The sequence below is a fragment of the Ixodes scapularis genome, unplaced genomic scaffold (genome assembly GCF_016920785.2).
Source record: "Ixodes scapularis isolate PalLabHiFi unplaced genomic scaffold, ASM1692078v2 PGA_scaffold3__209_contigs__length_174095766, whole genome shotgun sequence".
In the NCBI taxonomy this organism is placed as follows: domain Eukaryota; kingdom Metazoa; phylum Arthropoda; class Arachnida; order Ixodida; family Ixodidae; genus Ixodes; species Ixodes scapularis.
In genome coordinates, this window is record NW_024609868.1 from 64,988,662 (window position 1) to 65,006,923 (window position 18,262).

Sequence of the window (18,262 nt, forward strand, 5' to 3'; positions counted from 1 at the left end):
GGGACGTCCACTTCCAGCCCGGAGACAGGGTGTGGGTGTGGACACCGATTCGCCGCCGCGGTCTCAGCGAGAAACTCCTGAAACGTTACTTTGGACCTTACAAAGTGCTTCGTCGACACGGGGACCTGAACTACGAGGTGATGCCCGACGGAACAAGAACATCATCACGCCGCCCACCACGACCGGAAGTCGTCCACGTCGTGCGACTGAAGCCGTACTACGCTAGATAGGACTGTGGACCTTATATGTTCCAAAGGACTCTTTAGTTTACCGTTATTTTTATTTGTTTTGTTCTTGGATTGCATCGGGTCGATGCACTTTTTAATGGGGAGAGTAATGCCGCGCGCGCAGCTGGCCAAGTAGGCAGCGCGCGCGTGGCCTAACGATTATCGCGCTTGCCTCCCACGCGAAAAGCTAGGGTTCGAATCCTGGGAGTGACGTGTCTTTTGTTTATTCCTGCAATTTAGTGTTCTGGAGAATTCGAGAATCATGTTGCTTGTTCCAGGCCCGAATGTTCTACGCGTCGAAGTTTCTACGCCGATTATTCCAGAAGACCACTCATGTACATAAGGGGCTCCGCGTGGCGAGCCACAGTCAGTTTCGCCCCAGCGTTCGACTCTGCTGTTACGCCGACTTCGACGCCCGCGACGCTCTCTTATTATCTTTTGTACCCTTTTATTTTTGGCACAAGTTCGCTACATTAAACGTTTATTTATTCCTGTTTATTTCTTGTTTATTGGTCACCACCCGTGACAATATTTGGGGGTGGTTGTTTTGGCGGTTCATAATATTAAAGTCTTGAGTTTGGTAGGTTCATATAAGGTAGTGACTTTTTCTACGTCCACGCTTAATATATATATTTAAATGTTATTTTGACGTCCGTGACGCCATTTTTTTTAAGACTTGAAAATATTTTTTAAATCATTTTGATGTCCCCCGTCAAAATATTTGTTTCTCCTTATTCTGACATCTCAAACTTTGGAGCTTCGGAGTTCGGACTGGAAAGAGATAGAGATATAACAAATATCTTGCTTGCAGGCGGCGTCGCAGTTTTTATGGCCTTTAGAGTTACGTGGAATGCAAAACAAAACTTCTCAAAGTACATCAGCTATCAGACCGCACATAACGTTTCCTTGGTTGTGCCCTACATTACAGAATGCAGCACCGTTACTTTTTAGGATTTATTTCACGTGTTTTTTTATAGACTAAGCTGAATGTCGTGTCATTAAATTTTCAGTTGATTGTTCGTTCGCACTTTTGTTCGTTCGCACCGGTCAAGAAACCATTTGCATTGACAACTTTTTATTTAACATTCCGATCGTTCAGTAGTTGATCCGCTTGTTATATACGAACCGAACAGAAGATCTGAACAAGGAACTCACGAACTCCGGTTAAAAACAGGGCAGGAGCCAGATGCAAAGCGAGACTGCAACCACACAAAAACGCGCTCGCACGATATGAATGCACAAAAACGTGCCACGTTTCTCAGTGTTGCCTAGTGTGTGCACTTACATTTGTTACGTGCAGGCAAGACGGGTATATCGAGCTCGCCTTTGTTGTAGACTCAAAATTTTAAGACGCTTGGATGACGATCATGAACTGACGCCTTGTGGAATTGTTTTTTTCGCGAGTGCAACGGTGCGTGAAGAAGTATCTACATCTGGAGGAGCTTTTTACTTCACTCTTGCAACTGTATTTGTAACAATTGCGGCACTCGCGGTCCAGAAACGAGCCTGATCCAGTGGCCACGGAAGAGGGGTAGGGGGGTACGGGAATGGTGGCATATTGCACACGTATGGGCCGCGTTTAAAGAAAAGTTTGATCTTGTTGCTTCATATAGTTTTGCGTTCGAAGACCTACCAATTCCTCCACAGCGTTACTCTGTTTGTTATGTTATCCATTCAAGGAGATTGGGAACATAGCCATGGTTAATCGTGCATCATAGCAACCACTGATCCCCCCAACCCCCCCCCCCCCCCTCTTTGTTGATAGTAACTCGTTGGCGAACCAGAACGCCGGAACAGTTGGGCGATAGAGAAGGCATCTACGCGCGACACACCTTCAAAACTTTGCGACGGCATCGATTCTTGATCTGTTTCCAAGCGTGCGAAGGTACAGAGACGCAGCGCTTCGGCGGGCCAAGGAAGTTTTGATCTCGCCGAGAGACCGGCGAGACTTGCATTCGACGAGTTGTGTCTTTTTCCTGCGGTGCTGCGCTTTCGTAAAAATTTTCACGTTCTCAAAAACAATTTTCACCGTTTACGCAAGGTTCAAAAAAAAAAACGTCGGCAGATGACGACGAACGAGCAGAAGACGTGTCTTCAGCACCCTGCCGCCTAGCGTCCGCAACGCTCCAAGACGTCGATTTTCCGTGTCCCACGATTGCCGTCTGGTGGCTGCGACTGGCTGCAGAGAGCTCGCCCCGTCTTCGCTGTCGGTGTCGCCGTCAGAGCGTGAACGGTCTCGTAGTCGTCGGGATTCGATAAACTGGGGTCGGTAAAACGGCGTTCGCTAAAACGAGCTTCTCTAAACTGAATGCCTCCGATCGGGAGTCTCGTAGAATTTTCCAGGTCTTTCCCTGATATGCGATATAATAAAACTTTGGTTGGGGCTAGTTTGTTCATCTCGATTAAAAGGTTAAAAGGCGCGAATAAACAGGACGAAAAAGACATGTACGACACGGGCAGGCGCCTGTCCGCGTTGTGCGTGTGTCTTTTTCGTCCTGTTTGTTCGCGCGTTTTAACCTTTTAAGTGATATAAGCTTGTGCTATTATCAGCGCTTTCCATGGTGATAAGATGTAGTAAGCTATAAAGCGTGTTTACGTATAGGATTGCATGCAATAAAGAAAAAAACAGTCGGTGGCCAAGTGGGTTAATGCTCAAAAGCTCGGAGCGAAAGCTCGCGCTGTAGAACCCAGGAATCCTAGGTTCAGTGTAGGTCCTTGCCTGTTTCGATTCGGATGAACATCGTTCAGGCGTCCCGTCGTGTACACGATGTTTAGGCACACTCTTTAGCTGAGGACACGGCGGGGCTAAACGCGCGGCGCGAGGAATCAGATAGCGCTCCTTCGACGGGCATCCGAAAGGCTGCATCATTCCGCGGCCACCGTGCCCGCGGCTGACAGTGTCACCGGCGGCCAAACGGCGAAACGGTGTGAGAGCGAAAAAAAATTATCTCGTTTCCATGACACCCCGGTACACCGTGGTCTTTCTGCACGTGCGACAACCTCGCTGGAGCTCTGCGCGTGGGGAGCATGAGGCTGCACGAGCCGTCTTGTGCACTGCTGCTTGCCTCCTGCTTCTTACACCGTGCCCACCGGTCGACGAGTCACCTGCTGGCGCCGCTTGAAACCATAGTGAGAGAGAGAAAGAGATCGAGTGAAAAGCGAACTTTATTGGCACGTCGCGAGGAGCGCGCTGTCCTCACCTGAAGAGTATTACCTTACACCGTGTTCGTGTATCACTACTGCATGGTGCTCCCAGGCTGGCAGTCGTGCTGCACTGGATAAATTGCTCATCCACAGGGGGCAACAATGTCGCCATGTTCTGGCAGACTAAACTCCTGCTGTAAAAACAACTAACAACTAATTTGTTTTGTTGTTTTTTTGTTTTTTTGCTAATAGCTGTGTTTTCTGTGTATCTGGTTTACTAGGCTGGTTTTGTTTTGAACGCTCGCTACATTTAGGCTGTGCAAAATACAGCTTAAATGCCACGAGCGTTTAAAATCAATGGAGCCTAAACCCGACAAGCAAGCCGGGAAAGGATTGGCTGAACTGAATAAAAAAATTCCAGAAAATACGCACTCAAATAAATTGCTACCCGGGGTAGTAAAAGATATGTTTTAATAGCATTGACTACCCGTCTGGCTTCTCTACTAGTGACCACACTACAATTTATTACTTGTATCTATTACTTTTTATTGTCATTTTGTAGCGTCTTAGTTACTTGATGCGAGCAGCAACGACCCTAGTAATCGCGATAGGTTTTTTTATTGTTTCTAGCTGACGTAAACTAAAAGGAAAATTTGCTCTACAAAAGGCGCCAACCTGCCTGTCAATCTCTCAACTACGCGGAGGACGTGCTTTTTTTCTCAAGCTCGGGATAAGTACGATCTCGCTGCACACGGCGTTAGCAATTAATTCCGGGTTCGCGAAGATATACAGCAAACGACAACACTGACATCATTCATTCACTGCTCAAGGCGCATCATTAGATTACTTGTTTCCTGTGCTCAATATACCGGCAACAAGCTTCTGGACAACACTATGCCAAATGAGGCTGTCTTGTTGTAACAGTCCTAAGAATGACAAACATACTTTCGCCAAGTGCTCACGTATCCCTTGAAAGCAGTGTTGGCGGTAACGCGTTACAAGTAACGGCGTTACCGGTAACGCGTTACTTTTTTTGGTAACGTAATAACGTACTCGTTACTTTTCCAAAGAACTAACGGGTAACGTACTTACGTTACTTATTTTGAGTAACGTGTAACGAAATTACGTTACGTTACTTTACTTCCTAAAACTTAAAAAAAAAAAATTGTGTTTTTAAGCGCCCAGTCATAAATTCCTTAGTCAAAAAATTCCACTGTCCTCCACTTCTCTTTGACGTCGGTGCTCGTCAGATTTGACGTCACACGCCACCTGCCACTGGTTTTCTCCCGCGGCTCGTTGACTTCGCTACCGCCGTCGCCTCGGCTGGAAGGCCAAAGAGGTCAGGCTTCGGGTGAATTTGGGAGATTCCTGCGTCGAAGCCTGCGTTTCGCTTCCCGCTGGGAAAGAGAATGACACCTTCGTGTCTTTCCCTTTCCTATTTTCGGGACTTGAAAAACGGAGGAGACCTTGAGCGATTGATCGACAGCGAACAGAGCGTGTGAGTGGCTCTCCGGACCCACGTGATGAGCAGATGAAGGTCGCCGTGGAGGGCACGGGCGAGATTTGACAAGAAGAACTTTCCCCCGGCAAAAAACAACAACAACAACAAACAATACGGCCGGAAGCAGGGCACCGAACGATTCGTCGAAGTCGTGTCACCTGACGATTCTTGTAGTGTCCTGTTTGGACAGGCAAACATTCCTGCTTTACGGAAACCCCAACGCCACGCCCATTGACCTGCTTCGACGAACGCTGTCGCGGACAGTGGCAGGCACAATGATAGAAGTCCTCCGTGGTCAACTTCTAATCCTCCGAGGAGAAAGGGTTCAGTTTTTTCTACTATCCTAATCTAACCATTCGTGGAATCCCAGTGGCTATTCTTTGTGCGAGAGTGAACCCGCAATCCTACTGCGCCAGAGTGACGCTTCCCGGCGATTTCTCCTGAACCGTGCTGGACGCGGATCTTCAATGTCGCGCACCAGTTGTCTGTCAGAGCTGAAGACGATAAAACCTCCACGAAAGCCATTCGCAAGCAGTTGTCGTCACCTGTAGGATGGCTACGGCAAGTGGATCTTCATCGCCTTGGCCAGGACTCAATAAATATTTCGAACTAACAGAAGCCAAAGATGACAATTTAATTTTTAAGTGCCTTCTGTGTCAGCCATAGCTGAAACTCTTAAGTTGTGCCAAGTCCTCAAGCTCCAACCTGAAAAAGCATGTAAAGAGAGGGTAATTAAGTTTCCGCATGGACATATTTTAGCTATGGCGCTTACGCACATATCAAACGTCGAAACAGCAAATGTGTTAGTTCGTGAATAAAAAGTAACGCAACAGTAACGTGCGTTACTTTTTATCAGTAACGGTAACGGTAACGCGTTCCTTTTATTTTGAGGTAACGTAGGTCGGTAACGCGTTACTTTTATTTGCAAGTAACGAGTAACGTATTTAGTTACTTTTTTTCGGTAACGCATACAACACTGCTTGAAAGTAACACCGTTTTGATGAATGACGTCGACCAGGGAAGAACATTATTTTAGAACGCAGCTCTTAGGCGCCCGCTCCCGCATTTAGTGGCGTCAGCGTAGTTGCGCGTTGCATTATGGAACGTTACAAACCTATACATCAATTCAATCCAACGCTAAATTTGGCGGAGAAACTACCCCCAACCAGAACCTTTTAAGGTTTAGCGGGAACGTGACCTCAGCACCAATTCAGTTTCACCGCTAAATTTAGCGAAAAGGACATCACATGACTTCGTGTCACGTGACCTATAGACGTTTTCATCTCCGTAGTTACCTGACCGGTGGACAGAGAGCGCTGACAGGCGGCGGCGCCCCCCCCCCCCCCCCCCCCCCCCATATAGAGTTCCTGTATTCGCAACTCCAGCGCGCCGCTCGCCCTCCCGCGGACGAACGGAGTACCAGAGGAGCGGGGACGGCAGCGGCGGCGGCGCGGAAACGGTGGCAGGGGCTGTCGGCCTTGATGCGTGAAACCGTTGTAACGAAAAAAGTGAGCGCGTTAAAAAAGGAATTCTTGTGCTCCGCCTTGCAACAGTCTTGCACGAAGGACCGGGATGTCTAACTTTTTCCTTAGGGACTTTTCGTGTATAGCATTAGCTGCGGAATTCTGGTCTTGTGCATGACTGCCAGCTCAATCTCTATAGAACTCTATAGTACGGTCTACGGAAAGTCTATTCTTTGCCATGAGTAGGAGAAAACTCGTCGCGCAACGGTATGTCGAGCAATATAAATCGGGAATGGGTTCGCGTTTTAAGGCCGTAGGAACATGACCATTTATTCCAAGCACTTTAAAAAGACAGAATACCCGTACATGCTTAAACAAAACCCCTAAACACGCCGATTATGTTAATTGGCAGTTTTTGCATAGCGCACGACACCTCTAAACTTCAGTTGAACGTACAGCGCACTGACGTTCAACCGGCGCTACGAACTTTCACGAGCGGCTTGATAGCCGAGTTCTGCAACTTATTGAAATAGCTTAAGTAAATGTAAAAAACTGTAAAAAAAAAAAAAAAAATCGGGGTTTTCTGGGTTTTACTGCAAAACCTCGGCGTTTTTTTTTTCTTTTTTCGGTACTCTTTGATGCGTACTTCAGCTGTTTAATATCTTATATTGCGCCGTCATCAAGCCTCTCGTAAAAGTTGGGGCCGTCACTTTGACGTCAGTGGGCTGCACGGCGAACTGAAGTTTTGGAGTGTCGTATATGGGGCAAGAGATGTAAAAACTACAACTTTTTTTTTCTTTTTTTTTTTTAGAGATGAGCACGGCAACGCTTTTGGAGCGCACTGAAAATTGTGCTTCAAAGGCGCAGCGCGAGCTTGCGGTTGTAATGCTACACCGCACGGTAGCCTGCGGTAATAAACGTTCTATAAATAACCATAGAGCAGTTTGATTGCGTGTGGCAATACACTAAAACCAAGACGGTCAGCAGCGAGTTGTGAGGCTGGGACGCGACCAACGCTGTGAACGCTGCTCTTCCGAAGCTTGACGGTCACCGTTCGCGGCTCTATTTTTAGAGAACTAAGGGCCAAGCAAAGCGCAAACATATCTTCATCACCCTGAAAAAACTTCTGCCACTAACAGTAACGTGACCGGTGCCTAAAACGCGCTCGCTCACCACAAAGTTTCGCAATTTGAGGTTTCTGCAACATTTAATTAACAACATGTTCGTTTTCCTAACGTGCATCCACATCTCCATCACCGGTAATATGATCCCTCCCTAACCGCTTCGCATTTGTAGACAAATAAATCATTTTTAGCGCGCTGAACAGCGTCAGCGAGCAGGCGCACGGGATATCCTGGAGAATCTATCCCCGTCTCTTCCGCCATCTTGGAACTACCGTCCCGCCACCTATAGGGCGTTGGAGTTGCGAATAGAGGTAGTTACGGTAGCAGAGTTGCGCATTCAGCCTCGGCGGCTGGCCGTAGCGCCGGCTTTCCTGCACGTACTGGATGCTTTGCTCATCACGTGACTAAATTTGGCGAATAGCTGCGCCGCCGTGTATGGAAACCCCGGACACCCGGTGTTCGATACAACTAAATTAATCCCCTTGCGCTTTTTTCGACATGGCCCACCCCCTCCCCTTCTATAAAACTATTCCTATCTCCCCCCTCTACCCCCCAACTTTTCTCACCACACCCCTTCCCCCAAGAGCCAGTGACCAATGCGCCCGCTGCGCATTCACTATTAGCCCTCCCCTCTTCCCCCCCCCCCTTCCCCATCTTCATTCAACAACGCTTAGTAGTAGTAGTAGAAAGAGGAGAAGGAGGCGAAAACAGCGGAACATACGCCGGGGCGCGTGCAACGTCGGCAGAGCGACCGTAAAGGTGGCTTTCTTGCACGGCGCTGGATGCTTTTCTCCTCACGTGATCGATCTTGGCGAATAGCGGCGTGGCGGCGCGGGGAAGGCAAATGCGCAACTCTGCCCCCCTTCGGGGGAGCATATCGAGGAACTCTAGCACCGTAAGGTGGCCTCTGGTTGGTTTCGGTCTCGACGGGCTCGCGGCTGTGTTGATGCGTTATGTCGTTTTCGCTTAGTTATGCGATATAAATATATCCCATATGGTGAAAGAAGAAACGATGCAGTGGTAATGGGACACCTTGGAAAGTGTGACGTAATTACGAGCCTAAATTGTGGACGTTTTCCGAACACCTTCATCTGATCAGGTTCTTTGTTCGGTCAGGTTCGGCGGCGAAACGACTGAAATAATGCCGGGGGAGGATTACGGATGTGATCTGCCGTACAGGAGGTACTCGCTAAAACTGGTTTACATAAAAATAAACGAATGAAAAGGCTAATGCATGGAGGCACAGTGAAAAACCAGGTAGACGACTGGACTAACAATGTGCTGGATCGCATAGAACCGATGAACTCGCAAGCTCATCTGTTCATCAGCATTCTGTGAAGTGGTGTCAGGCACAACCTCATGGAATGCAAAAAGGAAGCGATAATGTCTCCATGGGTTTCTTTAAAGAAATTAAGTACTCGACAGATGTTTCGACGGTCCACCCTAGGCCGAGTAGCAATGCTTTTTCAACTATCAGCGCCCTGCTAAAGTATTCATTAGCAGCATTTCACAAGGTTGGTCTTAGGAAACTATTTTTCTACGGACATTTCCTTACAACGTCTTGAGAATATGAGATTAGGGAAAAACCCGTCATTTGATGTCTGACGTCTGTATAATTTGCGAAATAAAATTAAAGGCGCAACCAATTTGACCTCTAGCAAGCAAATGCCAGGCACCGCTTCATGGATTTTGGTTGACAGATACTTTTTTGTTTGAACCGATACGCTTTTTACTTTGAGCAGTTTCGAGAGTGAATCCGGGACATCGACAACGCTTCACTCGAGTGATTTCCACCCAGACGGCTTTTTTTCGGCGTCACATATTGCGTGCCTCAGGCGCTTTTGTCAGGCACTCACAAGATGCCTTTGACACGTTTTTCACCCGGTGGGCCACCGTTTATGTCTAAATGACTTAATTTAATTGGACATCTTAGGAAAATTGAATGACTGCAGACATGAGACCGATCACAATATATAGTTCCCTAAATTCATAAATAAACAGATATCAAAAGTTTATACCGCGAAAATTATTCCCCCATATAATGACACAGCTGTTTTGGATTCGTTATGATGGCAGAGCACGATGCTCTAAAAGAACACAGTGACTGCTTCCGTTGAATTTGCCTTCTTTAAGATCATAACTGCGTTATCACAAATGTACCTTGCGCTTCTTATTGTGCCAAAATCAATAATGGCATGCAGTTAGGTAGTAAAAATAAGTACCATGCACCTCACAAAGTAAGGCGAAAAATCGCAAAAACGCGACAAAAAAAACGCGAATACAACGCCGTCGCCAAGGCGCGGAGGGGAGAGGAAGCGACAAGTTAAAGCCACCTTATGGCGGCCGCGTTACGTGATTCCAAGATGGCAGCGCCCATGCAACGGAGGGTGAAAATCTACACACAAATTCGGTTTCCCCGCAAGATTTAGTGGGAACATTGACGTCACCTTACCTCGCCACCAATTCAGTTTCTGGCTAAATTTAGTGGGAAAAATAACATCACATGACTTCTTGTTACGGCACCTACACACAAATCTGGTTTCCCCCCGCTGATTTAGCGGTAAAATCTGCGTCGCGTGGTCTCAACACTAAATTAGGTTCCTTGGTAAATTTAGCGAGAAAATCACGTCATATGACTTCGTGCCACGTGACCTATAAACGAATTCAATTTCCCCGCTAGAGTTAGCGATAAAATTGACTTCGCATGGCCTTCACCAATTTAGGTTCCTTGGTAAATTTAGCGGGAAAAATGACGTCACATGACCGTGCCACGTGACCTTTACGCAAATTTAGTTTGCCCTCTACATTTTGCGGGAAAATTGACGTCACGTGACCCTGCCACCAATTCAGTTTTCACGCTAAATTTAGCAGAGAAAACGATGTCATGATTTTATGTTACGTGATCTATACACAAACTCAATTTCCCCACTAAATTTAGCACAAAAATGTACGCGAAAATTGACGCCGAAATTTCTCCCGAACTGCGCTCTAATTTCGCATTACAGTTGAAGTTTAAACGTCTATGTTCTATGTTTTCAATTTTTTATCTGGGACATGGAGCGAAAAGCCGGTCTCAATAACATAGCTACTAGACCCTGTCCAAAGTCAGTGTCTAAGCAGCGTCGTTTTTCCTCACGCTTACTATTCGCTGTGGAACTGAGCCATCGGCTCAGTTCAGCTCAGTGCTATAAAGTTTTATCTATATCGTGAGCCTGCGGGTAATTGACACAGCCACTGGATTGAGTTCTGAGTAGCAACCGTAACCAGTATGAGACCTCATTGATCAAGGATTAGTTTCTTGCTTTTGCATGTTCACATCGCTACCTTTACATCGAGCTCTTTCATATCAAAGTGCACATGAGCCCCACTTCATCACAAGCAGTGAACGGCTGGTATTTCGTGATGTTAAATGATAAAATATAACAACGATGGGAACTTTGGTGGTTTCTGTGACGCACCCTAACCCATAGCGACTAACCCAAAGCGACTTCAATTTCTTACTGCTTGGGTGTTTCGACAGACAAAACTAACGATAAAGCGCTTAGCCTCGGAGAATCGAGGTATTTCAAATGACCACTGCTTCGACAACGGTTGCTTTTGACATGGTTATAAGAGAACGGGTCAACTTTTGTGAGTTAGCAATTGCAGACATTCTGCGGAAAAATGGCATCCTACGGGTGCTTGTTCCTCCCGTACCCCCCCCCCCCCCCCTCTTCCGCTTTCAGTGGGGCAGCCAAGTATGCGGCACAGATGATAAAGCAGAAGTTGAAGGTAACTTTCCATAATTTGGTGACTTTCCTTCGCAGATAGCCATGGAATGCTTTTGTCTTACAAAACGATGCCACATTAGGCGATGGGCTGTAGTCCTGCTGAACTTCATCGGTCTGTAAGCTAAAGTCTGTGCTGGGTTTTCTGTGGCCAGATTTTTTAACACCGGCGATTCTAAAGCAGCTTCATCACAACATGCGGAGCAACGTGTCCCAGCATTATATTCTTATTGATAGGCAACACCTACAGTATTATAAATTTGAAGCAAGTCGCGTTCGAAAATGCATGCACTGTAGTTGGTTGTGAGGGGATGTCGTGAATGAAGGTTGGCAAATCCAAACCTAAACCGGGACCCTTGGGTTCCCAAGGTGCTTTACACGGCACTATGCCGCTAGGATCGCTTGGTTTTAACAAGCGGTCTATTGGCAGAGCCCTCGAAATTCCCAGGCTGCCTTGCGCATGAGGCAAGAGTATGTGCACTCTTTTACGAAGCACTCTGTTAGAGGTTAGAGCCCCTGTGGAGGTTTTCCCTGTACGATTTTATTGAATGCAGTCAGATAAAACAGTTAAAACTAACTCCAATAGAGCTACTGCACTATAGCCTGTCGCAGGTTAGGAAGGCCGAACAAGCTCCACCCGCAATGCCCTCCACTTCATTTTAACAAAGCGAACGCTGCAGAGAGGAGGCGAGAATGGACTCCTCGCCAGCGTGTGCGCTGCTGAAGTGGAAAGAGTGGAGAGCTTCGGGGGAGGAGCAGGTGCTGCTTTTTTTAACCTGCAACAGACTATAATGGAGTCGCTCTGTTGGAGTAACTATAAAATATTTTAAACTAAAATTGATCTACAGATTGTGTGTTGTCACACAAGCTGATCGTCTGGACTCTGGAAGGTGCTGTCCTGCCAATCACTGGCGTCGCATTTTCCTGAAAAGTCGAAGAAGTATTCGCTTTTACTTATTTGTGTGACAATATGCGTTGCAATGGCTTTCTCCACTTGCTCAGATGTAAACAGTGCCTATTAATATAACTATGCATGCCAAAAAAAAAACACCACCTGAACAACTTTTTGGAGGAGAGGGCCGTGTTCGCGGCATCGGGCATGCTTAAAAGCCCAGAAATAAGGAGTTCTGTGGTTGGTGCGGTTCTCTATTTACATGCCTATTCAAGTGAATATCGTGCATTGAATTATTCAGCGGGCTTCAACGTTGGTTCATCATAACGGTTAAAGAATTCCTTTTTTTTTTCAATAAAAGTAATTAAAGTAATCGGCAGTTAATATGCTAACGCAAATTTTTCTATTTTTGCGGTACGGACAATAAAAAAACGAAGCTGGTATACAAAGAAATTAAAAAGGAACCCTTTGAAGTGCGAGCTGACGTGTCGCTAAGAAACCTAGCTTTTCCAGGGCCCTAAAGAAGCTAAGTGTTAGCAAACACTGACCGCACTAGGTTTTATCATAAAATAGTAGCGATCCGAATAGCGCAAAGATAGATCACCGTATTTCACAAATCTTAGCATGTTAACACTACAGTTTCCTAGCCCGAGACCCTTTCGACAGCCCAAACCTGGTCTGCGAGAGACCTCAACAACGAAACAGATCAAAGACGAAAACGTTCCAGGTATGGAACCTAAATAATTTCGACGCGATTTTGTTCCTCAAATTAACTCGAAATGTAGGAAAACATGCATAGATGCTTGCGCGGGTCGGTACAATATTTAACATTTGGAACACATTATTTGTTTTTTTAACTCCAGCTGGTTTTTGGCAATTATATATTGCGGCAATCATATATTGCGGCAATCCCTCATTTCCACCAGAACAAAGATTAAATGAACGGGCTCACCTGTTAACATTGGGCTCTTTGTAAGAGGGTACCGAGAGTTTGCGAGGTCGCTCACTTCTTCTCGTAGGTGGTGGTGGGGGCTCGTCGGCCGTTGCTGCAAGACAGGATGGCAACGTCTCGCACACAACGGTTTCTAAGGCCTCATTTAGGCGCTCTCATTTGAGTGTGATCTGCTGAGCTGTAAGCACTTGTGACCGCTTATGACGAGAGTGACGAGAGGAGACACTGGTGCCATCTATTAGGTAACACTGGAACACTTTTAATTTGCGTACATCTGACCATTTTTAAATCCGATTGCTACCAGATTTAATGCGCCAGCGTGCTTAGGAAGCGCATCCTCTCGCTGTAAGCGGTACCAAGCGGTTATGCCGACAGATGTGTGAACCTGCGTAAGCCCGATAAGAGTGGTTGTTTCGTCGAAAAACCTTTTCACCAAAAAACCCATTGAGTGTTGGTTTTACCATGCACGTTTCGTGGACAAACGTGACGTGCTTATTAGCTGTGTCAATAAGACGGTTCCACGAAACGCCTTTTTTCTTTCCGGTGTCCGCCACTTTCGCCATTAGTTTACACGGAGACGCTAAGTTATTGGCGTCGTTCTTGGTGTTGGTGAGACGCTGAAGCGTGTCGAGCGGCTCTGGATTTTAGTTTACGCAGATTTGTTTGCTTTCCGAGCCGCCCGGGCGACATCTACCGCGGCCTTTTAGGCCGCCGACGGGTCGACTTCTCATTCCCCATCTTGTCTTAAACTTGAATAAAGACTGGTACGTATAAAAATCGAGTACCAGATGATGCTCCTTTCATCATTGACTACTCCGGCAAACGCAATCGCTCATAACGCCAAAAAAAAAAAAAGATAACCTCGACCGATTTGGAAAACACTGCCTTTCCGCGCGTAGAAAGACATACGGCTTAAGTGTATTAATATGGTACCCGACGAGATTTCGAGCCGGAAAGAGTTGTTCGGGTCACTAGCAGACGCAGTTGATACTTACGCTTGCGTCCGCTCTATTTGTGACATAGTACAACATAAACACCCTGCGGTACGGACCGGGGATCATCGCTAATGCAATGCATCTTCTATTAGTGTCCTGAAGTTAATGCAAGATCTAACACGAAGAAGCTTCAGGAATGTCATGTGCCAGATTGGCAACCTCCTCCCAAGGGGCTCCAGAAACGCAAAATAGTATACTAATCATTTAGAGATAATCCTGACCACCGATTAGAAACCGTACCACACTCTAAGAAATCTGCAGCGTGTATACTTTTCCGCAAAGCACTTGGGAAAGTCAATCGCTGCTATCTGCGGAAGTAGCTATGCGAATGACAGCTTGCGATGTGTGCATGGCGAAACGTCATGCTGCACTGTCGCAGCGCAGGATGCTGTTTTTCATTTTTTACAGCGAAGCTGTTTATGGCTAGGGTTCCGTGGATGTTTCGTGTGCGTCAACAAAAACTCAGTCCCGAATTCGATGCAAAATTCCTTCATTCTATGCAAAAACTTACACGTCTCATCACTTGGATATGCATTTCCAGTACATGAGTTATCAATAGGCACCATTCTCAAGATCAGTATAAACTCGGGTAGATAATAAAGGTTTCTCAAAGATTTACCACTGCGCGACCCGCGTCGCTCTTGTCTATGCCCGCACCGCCCTCTCTTTGTCGTCGTTCCAAGCGCTTGCGTGTCTAGTTTCCTTTCCTTCCGCTCTCCCGGGGTGGCGGTCCCGTCGCGCGTGTCTACTTTCCTCCGGCCCCTCGGGGCGAGTCTGTGTAGTGTGCTGAACAGCTTCGCTGGTCATCCACCTTCAATAAGTAAAATGGCTCGGGATTTTTTTTTTTTTTTATGCTTAAACATGTTTGCTTTTTAAGTGCTTTGCTGGAAATCAGTCGCTCCAGGTTTCTAGGAGTGCTTACCCGAGGAAATTAAGAGCACTGTGCACCACACCTTCATCAGGCTTTTCTGCCGATTTCTCCTGGTCGGAGGTGGCTGCACGACTCTGCACCCAGAAGGGCGTTTTACTGCGCTCGCTCGTCCGGGAAGTTGAGACTCGTCCACTCGGCGAAGCTTCGGGGGCAGGCTCAGCTTTGTCAGTGAAGGGCTGTCCCGGTAAAACCGTTGTTTGTTTCGACGCCCCTGGGGTTTCATCGGCACGCGCGTTCTTCGACGTGAAGAATTTATATCGGGGGTTCTTGGTTGGAGTCTAAAAGGAAGTGTTCAAGAATAAATTGGAGCAAGAACCTCAACGGTAGTCAGCACTTTCAGTCTCAGATTGGAATGCATTGTACATCTACGTTTTGACGCGCATACCAGATGAAACTTTCATTTCGAGGAGGGAAACCAAAAGTTAATACAATGAAAGCGACGGGAGAATTAGAACGTCAGTTATGATAACACTCAACATCATGTTCTAGATGTAAGCAGGCAGCAATATAAAATATAAATAACAACACCCTTTTTCGTCAAAATACTGCACGGGAATTGGAATACCTTCTTGACATTACATGTGGCAAATCATCTTGATTTAATCTCTTCAAAGTAGCATAACCCAAGATCTATGAAATTTTTTTTTTTTTTTTTTTTTTACATATTTACAATAACATGAGACTTGGTATTAGGACTGGATCACATATAGGTTGTGCTCACGTCATCGGCGGGTGTGTGAGCTAGTCTTTTCAGAAGACATGCTTATTCAAGACAGGCGCGGCTGTAAACAAAAGCACGTTCAGCACGTCCTGCGGTGTCTCAGTTTCCCACTTGTTTCTTTTCCACCTTGCCATTTATTTTAAATGGCAAGGATTTTTTTAATAGTGTTGCTCTAAACACGAACTGGCAGTGCACCACACAAAATGCTTCATAGCTGCTTGTTGGCACTAACGAAAAATAAAGCATTAAATACTCTTACTGTTATTACTATTACTATTATTATTGTTGTAGCATTTTATTCTGACAGTTTTTGCAGTATATAAAACAGCACTATAACATCATATATGTCCCATTCATTTTCTCACAGCACTGAGATAAGAAAATCGTAATCGAATCTCTATTCGAAGCTTGGGAAAATGAGTGGTGTTGAACTAATAAATAATTTAACAATTCACAGGCTGACAAACGTAATGATACTATATATACATACACACACATATACACACACACACACACACACACACACATATATACATACACACACATACATACATACATACATTAGGAAGAAAGGCGGGAGTGTTAATTGTGATGAACAGAAGCATGACTCAGCTAGGTATAAGCACTGGCAGAACTAAAAAAAAAACTTCATATTAACAGTACAGAAGCTTTTGGGTGCCCTGTCAAGCCTTGTAGTCACAATAAGGAAGATATATAGGTTCCCAAAAACCCAGTTTGAAAACCCGTGCTGCGGACCTTAGGTGTCTACACGGAAACGTCATACCACGAGTGTATGCTTGGGGACTTTCGGTGATGCTTGTCCGGATGGAGAACCCTTGGCTACGGCCACCACTCCAGGACTCGTCACTTCCTCTGGACTGCTCTGGTCCTCATAGCAGACAAAGGCAATGTCAGCCAGGGGGGTAGTGTTGGAGCTTGCAGGCGATTTCCAGACAGCCGGTTCTGAAAGATGAAGTCGAGTCATGTCAGCAAATCCTCGTGAAGCTCGTTGGCCAGTGTGCACAACTACCTTTGTGTCGTAGATTTTGACACCGTCATAAAGTTTAGAAAATAGCTCGTACATGTGGTATCATATAAAAAAAAAATTAACGCGAACCCGACAGTGAGTCTACCCAATCAACTTATAAATGAAAATTTAAAAAAAAAAAACTCGGTTGGCAACCCTAGACAACATTAAGAATAACCGTCGAAACAGCGCGCGAAAAACGTACAAGGCGGCAGAAATTGATTGGACAAGTGCTGAGTTGCAACTGAGCTTTTCTTGAAGACAAAGAAAAAGCCAAAGAGAATATCACGAACCAAATAAAATAGAAAAATAGAAAACATCAAGACTCCTAGTACAAATTCTGCTGTATGTTTATAGAGCCTTGCTGCTAATGCGCCTTAACGGGTGAGTGTCTCTCGGCTGTAAATGAGCAATTAGCCAGTGCAGTACAACCGCTAATTTGGAGTCTAACTTGCACCACTCAGCAGTGATTACCCGAACGCGTACCGGTGCGAAACTCATCCAGATTGAAAAGGGCAGGGGGTGGGGATAGAACCCGGGAGGTTCTACAGCGCAAGTTTTCGTTCCACGCCCCGAGCTGAGACGCCTCAGCCCACTCGGCCACCAATCACCCTGATTCCACGCATACCTCATGATTCCCTACTTATCAATGAACTGCCTCATGCATATCAGTACAGGTATGATTGAAAGAGTTATTTCTGCCCGCTAATTTCATAACATTCTATACTGCGTTCCACCGTAAGTCACTGCAGAGTCGAAGGACAGAAGACACAAACGGAACCGCAGGCTAAAACTCACAAGGTCAAGGTGCATGCCCTGCGCTTGATTGATTTAGCCGGTGCACATGAAAAGTGCACTCTGAAAACCGACGAGCGCCGTGACGTTGCGTTGTTAGTGCTGCTTGCTTGAACTCAACGGCTTGTATAGTACCACGAAGCTCTTGCTTAAGTTCAAGTTAACAGTGGTGGAACTGCTGAGCCATTGTGCCATGAACGAAACACTGCTACATCTGGCGTAAAATTACAATTTTTGCTAAGGCTTGCGCTACACCTGCGCCAAGAAAAAGAAAATATTGGTCAACCCTAATATTCAGAGAAATAGATGGAAAGAAAAATGGTATAAATTTGAATTTCACAGCATCTCTACTCACCGTATAGTTTATTTCGTTTTAGGTCAAAGCACAGTCGAAGACACGAACACATAGAACCACAAACACACATACTAATAGCGCAAGCCACGGGACATTCGCTGCACTTGATTGGTTTAGCGGATGGAAGAACACGTACAAAGAGATGAAGGCCATGATGTCACGCTTTGATGCTGGGCATCAACCGCTCTGGCCGGTTCATGCGCTGGCTGGTTTATCGCAGACATTGTCTAAAGACGATGTCTAAAGAAAGCTTTGCAAAATAGTAGGATTGCCGATAGCGGCTATTATGATAAAACAGAACCAGGGGTTTGAACTCCTGATCAGATCACTCGATTACCATGTCTGCCACATGGCTTTGTTCCGGGACT

General features: G+C 46.0%; 1 long non-coding RNA gene across 1 annotated transcript; it reads right to left on the reverse strand.

Moving 5' to 3' along the window:
* Nucleotides 1-11,674: 11,674 nt before the first annotated feature.
* LOC120847780 lies at nt 11,675-16,587 on the reverse strand. Its single transcript, XR_005717453.3, has 4 exons — nt 16,502-16,587; nt 15,019-15,274; nt 13,071-13,164; nt 11,675-12,150 (listed from the first exon to the last, which is right to left on the reverse strand). It is a non-coding gene; the product is annotated as an uncharacterized LOC120847780 (long non-coding RNA).
* Between the last annotated feature and the right edge of the window lie 1,675 nt (nt 16,588-18,262).